This window comes from Cebus imitator, unplaced genomic scaffold, assembly GCF_001604975.1.
Source record: "Cebus imitator isolate Cc_AM_T3 unplaced genomic scaffold, Cebus_imitator-1.0 Scaffold38, whole genome shotgun sequence".
Classification (NCBI taxonomy): Eukaryota; Metazoa; Chordata; class Mammalia; order Primates; family Cebidae; genus Cebus; species Cebus imitator.
In genome coordinates this window covers 4,452,171-4,462,046 of record NW_016107353.1, presented here as the reverse complement: position 1 = coordinate 4,462,046, position 9,876 = coordinate 4,452,171, and the positions used below count along the sequence as shown (strand labels likewise).

Genomic DNA, 9,876 nt, shown 5'->3' with positions numbered 1-9,876 from the left:
ATAATAGAAAGAAGTAGGACATTGATGTTTTTGCTAAACCCATGAATTAACGAATTAAGATCAGAACTACCTCAGTATTTTCAATATATAAGATAATAATTTTTCTTTTAAGTCACTGGTAATTGGGTTTTCAGTTACTTGCAGCCAAAATATGTACGAAACAGATGTGAAATCTGAGGCTATAAACAGTTGGGCACCTTTGATCCAGGGGTTTCCCCTATTCCCTTCCTCCTTCTGAGCAGCTAAGTCATCTCTGACTCACCCAGTGAACCCCAAATATTTAAAGGAATTCAAGATAGACAAGGAGTTCATTCCCTTTCACCACAGGACATGACTCCTGCATTTTAGCAAATTCTCAGGCCAGCCCCATCCCACCTTCCTAATTGGTTTCAGCTAAGGAAAACAGCACTACGAAGCCCACTGAGGACTCCAAGGCTGTAAATGAAAGGTGTGAGGAGTGTCGGCTGTGCACTGACCACGTCTGCCTCTCTTACAGGCTCCACCAACAGCCCCTTCCCCCTGAAGTGGACCCTCCTCTCCAGCTCTTCCCCGTCTGCTGGGACATTTTTCAAGCCCCTCCTCTTCTGTGACACCTTTCAGCATAACCCCAGACCACCCTCTGTACTGAACATTTAGACACTCTGATATTCTTCAAGGTTCTGCCTTCAGATTGTGAACTTGGCACTGTCCCTCCAACCTGACTATGCACCTTTGAGTGCAGGATGAGTGCAGACCTTTGCATGTTTCCAGTGGCGCCAAGCACACAGAGCCATTACATACATGCTTGAGTTCAAGTAAAAAGCAAACTTTCCCCACAGCCATACAATCACAGACATTTTGAGTTAGAGTCTCAAAAGCTCTCTCGTCCAGCTGCTGCCATCAGTGGTCCTACAGATGGGCTTCTGTCCTATAGACTTCAATCTTTGCAGTGAAGCAGAACTCATTACTTTGGGTGCCATGTGTTTCATTTCTGGACAACCCTCAGAACTGGGGACTTATTTCAATTTTATTATCAGGCCCCAATTTGCACTCCTGTAACCTGTCTTCAGCTCTTTTATTTATCTTTCTGGGATCAAAAAAAAGAATGGGCCGGGCCCAGTGGCTCATGCCTGTAATCCCATCACTTTGGGAGGCTAAGGCGGACAGATCATCTGAGGTCAGGAGTTTGAGACCCCCCTGGCCAACAGGGTGAAACCCATCTCTACTAAAAATACAAAAACATTAGCCAGACTTGGTGCCTGCCACACGCTTGTAATCCCAGCTACTCAGGAGGCTGAAGCAGGAGAATGACTTGAACCTGAGAGGCGGAGACTGCAGTGAGCCAAAAATGTGTCATTGCACTCCAGCCTGGATGGCTGAGTGAGACTCCGTCTGAAATCAGCTGTTATATCTGTTCTAAATCTTCATTTGTTCAAATTAAATATCTTCAATTACTTAAACTATTCTGTAAGAGAAGAGGGTTCCAGAAATTTCTTTCATATTTCTTGTATGCGTTCCAATTAGCCATTTCTCTGTTAAGATCTCATTTATTAATTCAACAAATATTGATTGAGTTCTGACTTTATGCAAGACTTACATCAGAGAATCCGAATTGGAGCTTGCAGTCCGGGGGGAAGGCAAACAGTGACAGTGAGGAACACAGTGTCCTGGCTCACTGCATTGCACCATTTCAGGGGCACCGTTCACACATAATACAATGCAATTTCACCCCTTGGAGTTGTGCAACTTGGTGCAAGCCGACTGTGGATGAGGAAAGGCCTCCCTAGAAGAAAGGACATTTAAGCTGAGACCCGAACTGTGAGTGTCAGTTAATTATATAAAGCAAGGGAGGAACAGTGTGCTGGGCTGAAGGAACAGCATGTGAAAAATGTAGGGGAGAAAGCAGAGGGCAGGGGAAGTGACAGACAGAGGAATAAAGAGAAATGAGGCTCGGGAAGTAAGTAGGGGCCAGAGCTTGCAGCGTCTAGCAGGCCATGTTAGGGAGGTTAACTCACATCCTAAAGAGGTTGGGATTCCACTGGAGAGATTCAAGCAGGAAAATAATATGATCATATTTGCATTCGGCCTGCTGTATGGAAAGTGGATTTGAGGAGAATAAAGCCAGAAGCTGGGAAACCAATTCAAAACCTATCACAGTAATCCAAGCCACAAAAAAAAAAAATCAGACAGTGTCCAGAAACCAAGGTAGTGGTAGTCGAAATAACTTGGACTTTATGTAGACACATTTGTGAGCTAGTTCAAATGTAAAGTCAATTAGACTTGGTGACTGGTTGGATGTGAGGAGTGAAGGAAAGGAAGAAATCAAGGATTTCACAGGCAAATGGACAGATGGTGGTGCCACCTACTGAGGCTGGAAATCTTGAAAGAAACTTAGGTTTAAAAAAATAAAAAAGTGTGAGGGCAGAGTGGATGAGAATTAGCTGGCCCAAAGGCAGTGCATTATCTCGATTGATTGTTCACAGTCAGATACAGACCAAGTCCTTGTTCTCCTCTTGCCCTGCTTCTCACTACTGCACTTGACTAGCCTTTAAAAACAAAAATTGGGCTAGGTGCGGTGGCTCATGCCTGTAATCCCAGCACTTTGGGAGGCTGAGGCAGGTGGACACGAGGTCAGAGTTTGAGACCAGCCTGGCCAAAATGGTGAAACTCTGTCTCTACTAAAAATACAAAAATTAGCTGGACATGGTGGCAGGTGCCTGTAATTCCAGCTACTTGGGAGGCTGAGGCAGGAGAATCCCTTGAACAGGAAGGCAAAGGTTGCAGCGAGCCGAGATCGAACCACTGCACTCCAGCCTGGGCAACAGTGCAAGGCTATATCTCAGAAAAACAAAACAAAACAAAAAAATTAAATTTAATTTAAAAGGACTAAAATAAAAAGCCCAATTTAGGCTGGGCCTGGTGGCTCACACCTATAATCCCAGCACTTTGGGAGGCCAAGGCAGGTAGACCGCTTGAGGCCAGGGGTTTGAGACCATCCTAGCCAACATGATGAAACCCTGTCTCTACCAAAAATACAAAAGTTAGCCAGGCATGGTGACAGTTGCCTATAATCCCAGTTACTAGGGAGGCTGAGGCAGGAGACTCGCTTGAACCCAGAAGACAGAGGTTGCAGTGAGCTGAGATTGCACCATTGCACTCCAGCCTGGGCAACAGAGCGAGGCTCCGTCTCAGAAAAAAAAAGCAAAACCCAATTTGGAATGTATTCAGCTGAGCTACTCTACAATACCTAAGTAGAGATGTCTAAATGGATTTCAGGAGATATCTCCACGAGATTCTGGAGTCATCAATATATAAATACCTAAAGCCATGGGAGAGGATATCAACTCAAAAAAAAAAAAAAAAAATGTAGAATGAGAAGAGGAAGTTTAAGCCACTGAGGAACACAATCATTTAATGGTTGAGTTGAGCAAGGGGTCTCAGCAATGGAAACCAAGGGGGAACAGCCAGAAAGATGAAAGGGAAGACGGGAGTGTGAGGTCATAGAGCCAAGGGAAGCCGGAGGAGCCAAGTCCTGCTGACAGCCCTGGAGCTGGCCCAGGCAGCTTGGGAGGATCCTCCTCCTTCTCCAGGGTCATCTGCTGTGATGCAGCCTCACCACTATTGCTGATCCTTTAGTGGCAGCTGCACTATGCTGTTGAGCATACTGGGTGTTGTGGGTTGAACTGTGTCTCCCAAAGTTACGTTCAAGTCCTTACCCCTCAGTAACCTGTGAATGTGACCCTGTTTGGAAATAGGGTCTTTGCAGTTGTGATCAAGTTAAAACAAGGTCATACTAGATTAGAGGGAGCCCTAATCCAATGACCAGGCCTTATAATCAGACTGAAATTTGTATACAGAGACATACACACACAGGAAAGACAGCCACGTGAAGACAGAGGCAGAGACTGGAATTCAACTGCCATGAACAAAGGAATGCCAAAGATTGCCAGGAACCACCAAAAACTAAAAGAGGCAAGGAAGATTCTTCTCCAGAGTCTTCAGAAGAAATGTGCCTGCAGGTACCTTGATGCTGGACCTATAGCCTCCGGAACTGTGACAGAGCATGTTTCTTTTTTTTCTTTTTTTTTAAGACAGTCTCACTCTGTCATCCAGGCTGGAGTGCAGTGGCACAATCTCGGCTCACTGCAATCTCTGTCTCCTGGGTTCAAGCGATTCTCCTGCCTCAGCCTCCCAAGTGGCTGGGATTGCAGGCATGCACCACCACACCCAGATAATTTTGGTATTTTTTTAGTAGAGACGGGTTTCACTGTGTTGGCCAGGCTGGTCTCGAACTCCCGACCTCAGGTGATCCGCCCACCTCGGCCTCCCAAAGTGTTGGAATTATAGGCGTGAGCCACTGGCCCAGTCATTTCCATTATTTTAAACCACCCAATTTGTGGTAGTTTATTACAGAAGCTCTAGGAAACGAAAACCCTGGGGTCAGCTAAAATCTCAGGCTTTTTCTTATTTGAACTATTTATTTGTCTCATTTTCATTCTATGTTGCACACTAAAGTTTTAAAAAGTAATGACATGCTCATCCATGTTTGCTTTGCTCTTAGGTATTTTAGGCAATTGATCTAGCTTTTAAACTTGTTTTTTACACTTTTGCCCAAGGTGATAAAACTTTAAACATAGCGTGTCAAGTCTGGTGTATCATAGTATATCAGATACCAAGGTCCTTCTCCTAGCTACATGACCGGGCAAGGTGGCTCATACCTGTAATCCTAGCACTTTTAGAGGTCAAGGTGGGCGGATCACGTGAGCTCAGAAGTTCAAGACCAGCCTGGCCAACATAGCGAAATCTGGTCTCTACTAAAAATAGAAAAATTAGCTGGGTGTGGAGACATGTGCCTAATCCCAGCTACTCGGGAGGCTGAGGCAGGAGACTCACTTGAACCTGGGAGGCAAAGTTTGCAGTGAGCCGAGATCACACCACTGCACTTCCAGCCTGGGCAACAGAGTGAAACTCCATCTAAAAAAAAGGGGTGGGGGGGTCCTTCTCCTGTCTCCTAGCTAGAAATAATAGAAGACAGCTATATCTTGATGACCTCTGAGGTGATCACAATTCTGCTGGAAATCCTTATCTACCAGTCCAGTGATCATATGATATGAGTCTCTTGTCTACAGCAGAATGACCTTAAGTCTGCCCTCTCCACACAAGTCAGTCATTTGGAGTGAGCCTCAATTTCTCTATGCTCCATAACCTGACCCCTCAACTATGCCACTTGCTCTGTTCTTGCCTCAATCTTCACATTTGAGGTGTTTTGTTTTAACAGGCATGACTTGTAGTAGCTCCTCTGAAATCTGATTCTGCGTCCACATCTACAGACTCCTCCTGACGCATTATCTCCTAAGCACAGTCCCAACAGGTGGCATTCACAGCCTTAAAGGCAGGACCCGACTGGATCCTAACAACTGTTGGTTCTCTTCTGCTTGCTCACACGCCACTGGGTTAACAATCTGGCATTCCACTCCACTCTATTCCTACGATGGAAAGAAGCATTAGGGAGCCTTCCACAAAAAAACTGGGAGTGAGTGGGAGACTGAGAAAGGAAAGGGGCATTCACATTGGAACTGTTCTGTTGATGTGAGAAACATATCACAGAAGCTGAGGCTTGTTAAGCCAAAGATGGTACAAATGTATGTAATGTTTATTGACAGGAACCAAAGCTTTGTGTAAATGTTCAGTATAGAAGGAAGGAGGGTGGGGAAGTGTGTACCTGTTTGGATCCATACCTTCCCTTCATCCCTGACTTGCAGCTCCCTTGGGTCTGGATGACTCCCTTACTGGGGTATGTTTAATCTGATGGTTGATTCTGCTGTGATGGGTTCTTCCTTTCCTTCCCCTGTTGTTTCATAACACATGTTAACCATCTCCTCCCTCCCCTCTTTTTTCCATGGGAAAATACCACAAATGAATAAAGACATATTACTACTGTAAACCAAAGAAATGGTCTGTCATTCCAGAACTGGGGCACCTTCCTGTATCCTGAATCACAAGTCTTCACTATCCACAATCTCTTGGCAAGACAGAGTCAGCACCTTCTCTGTAGCCAAAAAGGAAAATACCCAGTGTTTTCTTTTTTCTAATTTCCCAAAAGCTACTTGGGATGTTGGCATTAATTAGACAGAAAATGATTAGAACTAGAGTCAGCTTTATCATCAGGTATGCTAGTTAAGGTAACACTAGATGTTATAACAGATAAGCCCTGAAATCTCTGTGGTTTAAACACACAGAAGTTTATTTCTCCTTCCCAGAAAGAATACTTGTGGAGGGGGCAGCAGTGAGGGGTGGCAGCAGTGAGGGAGGCAGGGCGAGGTACGAGCAAGAACTCTGCTCCACACGGTCACTCATGCTGATGGAAGCTCTGGGTTATTCACCCTTCAGAAACAAGATGGACCCACACACCGAAAATCTCCTTCAGAAACAAGACGGACCCTTCAGAAACAAGATGGGCCCACACACCCCAAATGTGTTTCAAATGTCAACACAGATGATGCCATACACGCACCAAGAAGTTATAAAAAAGTTCTTTGCTCACATAATGGGGCTTTCTAGGGAGAGCTGGGCAGGTTCCCAGGTAGGTCCAAAAATGGCTTGAGAGAAAGAGGACAGGGGCAACTGGCTTGGGTTTTATGATAGTTAGGGGAAGGGGCAGGGTTAAGGATTCCCAGGCTTGGATTTGCACGGTTTGAAATTCCTGCCAGTGCCAAAGAAGGAAATGCTCATGGGGTTTCATTTTCAGCTTATGGGGCAGATGGGGTTAAGAGAGTGGTGGGCTTGAAAGCTGCCAACAAACACCACAGAGTCAGGCTCCACTGCACTTTGCTGCCATCAGCGCATGGCTTCCAATGTTGCCCCAGATGTCAGCACGCATCCAGACAATAAAAAAAAAAAACCCCGGGACAACGGAGGATTGCACAGGTCTCAATAAGTCAGCCCTGGGAATGGTGGTCATACCCCTTCTGCCCACATTCCACTGGCTAGGACCAAGTTCCCTAGATGGAAGAGAGGCTAGAAAAGGTAACTGGCTAGGCAGTCACTTCCCAGCAACAACTACGAAAGGTCTAAGGAATCTTGAGTGTATATTCAGCCTCTTCCACAACGGAATAGAAGCAGCAATGGATCCAGGTTTTGTGGGTCCCAAAGCTTGAATAATTTGGAAGCTATCTTCAAGAAAAAGAATTAAAGTTACACATACCAAATTAGCAAAGAGTCCTTGCAAGTCAAGGCTCTGTTTTGTTTGTTTTGTTGGTTTTGTTTTTTGCTTTTTGGGGTTTTTGATAGCATCTCACTCCATTGCCCAGGCTGGAGTGCAGCGGCATGATCTCAGCTCACTGTAACCTCTGCTTTCCAGGTTCAGGTGATTCTCCTGCCTCAGCCTCCTAAGTAGCTGGGATTACAGACATGAGCCACCACATCTGGCTAATTTTTGTGTTTTTAGTAGAGAAGAGGTTTTACCATGTTGGCCAGGCTGGTCTCAAACTCCTGACCTCAGGTAATCTACCTGCCTCGGCCTCCCAAAGTGCTAGGATTACAGGTGTACACCACCACACCCGGCCACGAGTCAAGGCTCTGAAGTTCAGGGTTCATTGGCTTCCCCGTGAAGGCGTCCTGCTGTAAGTTATCACAGTATGATTCTAAAGAGACATCACCAACAACTCTTCGTGTCCTATGGGGACAAATCAAGAAGAAAGGGGTGTAGTTTCTAGTGCGGCTGCAGAACTCCTTCTTGCGAGTGAGTGCATTCTGGGATTGGTGACTTCAATTATAGAGTTCATGGAATTCTAGCCTTGATCTTGTGAAAACAATTGCAAGTGTGCTATGAGAATTGGGAAAAATAATATGGTTTTCTATGTTCTGTTAGTGAAGACTGATGAAATGTTATCTCTTTGCAACCACAATACCTAAAACAATGTCATCCCCTTGGTTTACGTTCTATATGTGGCTATTCAGAGGTTTGGAGTAAGGATATATAATTTAAGTAAAAAGTTTGCAGGGGTGGAGCATGGCAAATACTATAATTTGGTGATCTATGTTTCAGGAAGTTTGAGAAATAAACAAAAGTATCCTTTTGTAGGCCTCCAGCCCTGAGGGTCTATGACTGAGAAATACCCCAGAATGCCCACGTCTCAACCTACCCTTCAATATGCCTTTTTAGGGACATGTGATATTAATATAAACCCAGAGAGGAATTAGGACCCCTAAGAAATGTGACACTCCACTTCCCCTATAAGGATGAGGAGTGAAGGACATACCCTCAACCCCACAATAGGGTTGTGCCCAGGGTTGTCCTCAGAATGGCTCATTGGAGGAGCAGGGGTCTGAATACCTAGACAACAGCAGGGTTTACTCTCCGGGTTTCAGCTCCACCTGCTTCCACCGAGTGAGAACTTTTGGTATGTATCCTCCTCTCTCTACATTCTCATTTTTATTTTCCTATTTCCTTGATTTTGTACTACACAGAATGCAATCATGCAAGCTTCCATTTAGGAAAAAGTGACATAAAAAAACAAAATGCTAAATATGAACACATAGTAAAGTGAAAAAAAAAAACAAATTTGTTTAAATGATACCACTGTTGTGTCTAGACAAAGGCTGAGTCATTTAAATGTCTTCACAGGGCATCTTTTTTTTTTCTTTTTCTTTTTCTTTTTTAGGGCACCGCCACCCAGGCTGGAGTGCAGTGGTGCTATCATAGCTTACTGCAGCCTTGAACTCCTGGTCTCAGGCAATCCTCCTGCCTCAGCTTCCCGAAGCACTGGGATTACAGAAATGAGCCAGTGCACCTGGCCTCCAGGCATCTTTTAATCCTCATCTCTATCCATCTACTCATCCTATGTTTACTAAGCATCATCTATGTGTTGGGCTTCGTGACAAGTGCCAGACTGTGCATCCATGGGTTCAACCCTACTCCAAGAGCAAGCTGTCCTCTGCTTGCCCCTCCCAGGCTGCACAAGCCTATGGGCAATTTGTCTGCAGTAGCCCATACGCAGTCTGCTGGGACCGCGGGGTGAGGAATGAGATGGGCTGGAATGGTTAGTGCGGTTACCACCACAGGACCCACGGAGGGCAGAACAAGAGGAAATGGGCAGAAAGAGCAGGACGGATCAGGGTTTGACAGAGCGAAGCTTTCCCTCTATCAGAGTAGGGGGAGCTGTCTCAGCTGATGGGGGAGCTAAAGAAATGGGAGGGCTTCCCTGGATCTCACAGACTTCTGGGCACTTGCTCCTGGCCCCAGCACGTGCTGCTGTTTCTACCACAACCCTTGACACTGACTCATACAGGGCCTTGTGTTATTCTCCACGAAACTGTCAAGTCAGGGAAGTTCATCTTCATTCTCTGCAAAGAGTACTGAATGCCAGCAGGTTCCCACCAACCTTCAACAAGTATCCGAGGGCTGCTATGTGCTAGGCACTGGGATGTGTCCGTGGATAAAACAGACACAAATCCCTGCCCTTGTGGAGCTTACATGCAAGCCATGATAAACAAGTTATACAGATTTCTAGAAGGTGATCAGATCTATGGGGGAAAGTTAAGTAGGGTAAGTTTGTATATGTACAGAGTAGTTCAATAAAAATGATTTTTTAAATAGAGCCATGAAGGGTTATAGGGAGTGCCCAGAGTGAGGAATCAAAGGTGGGAGGGAAAATTGCAGTTCTAAAACAGACAATAAGGGTAGGTGTCATTGAAAAAGTGGCATGTGGCCGGGAAGCAGTGGCTCACGCCTGTATTTCTAACACTTTGGGAGGCTGAGGTGGGTGGGTAACTTGAGGTCAGGAGTTCGAGACCAGCCTGGCCAACATGGTGAAACCCCGTCTCTACTAAAAATATAAAAATTAGCCAGGCATGGTGGCAGGTACCTGTAATCCCAGCTACTTGGGAGGCTGAGGT

The 9,876-nt window shown here is 45.5% G+C and overlaps 1 pseudogene; it reads left to right on the top strand.

Annotated features, from left to right (window-relative positions):
* The window catches only part of LOC108302084, a 3,890-nt pseudogene extending 3,254 nt beyond the window's left edge, over window positions 1-636 (top strand).
* Window positions 637-9,876: the final 9,240 nt, after the last annotated feature.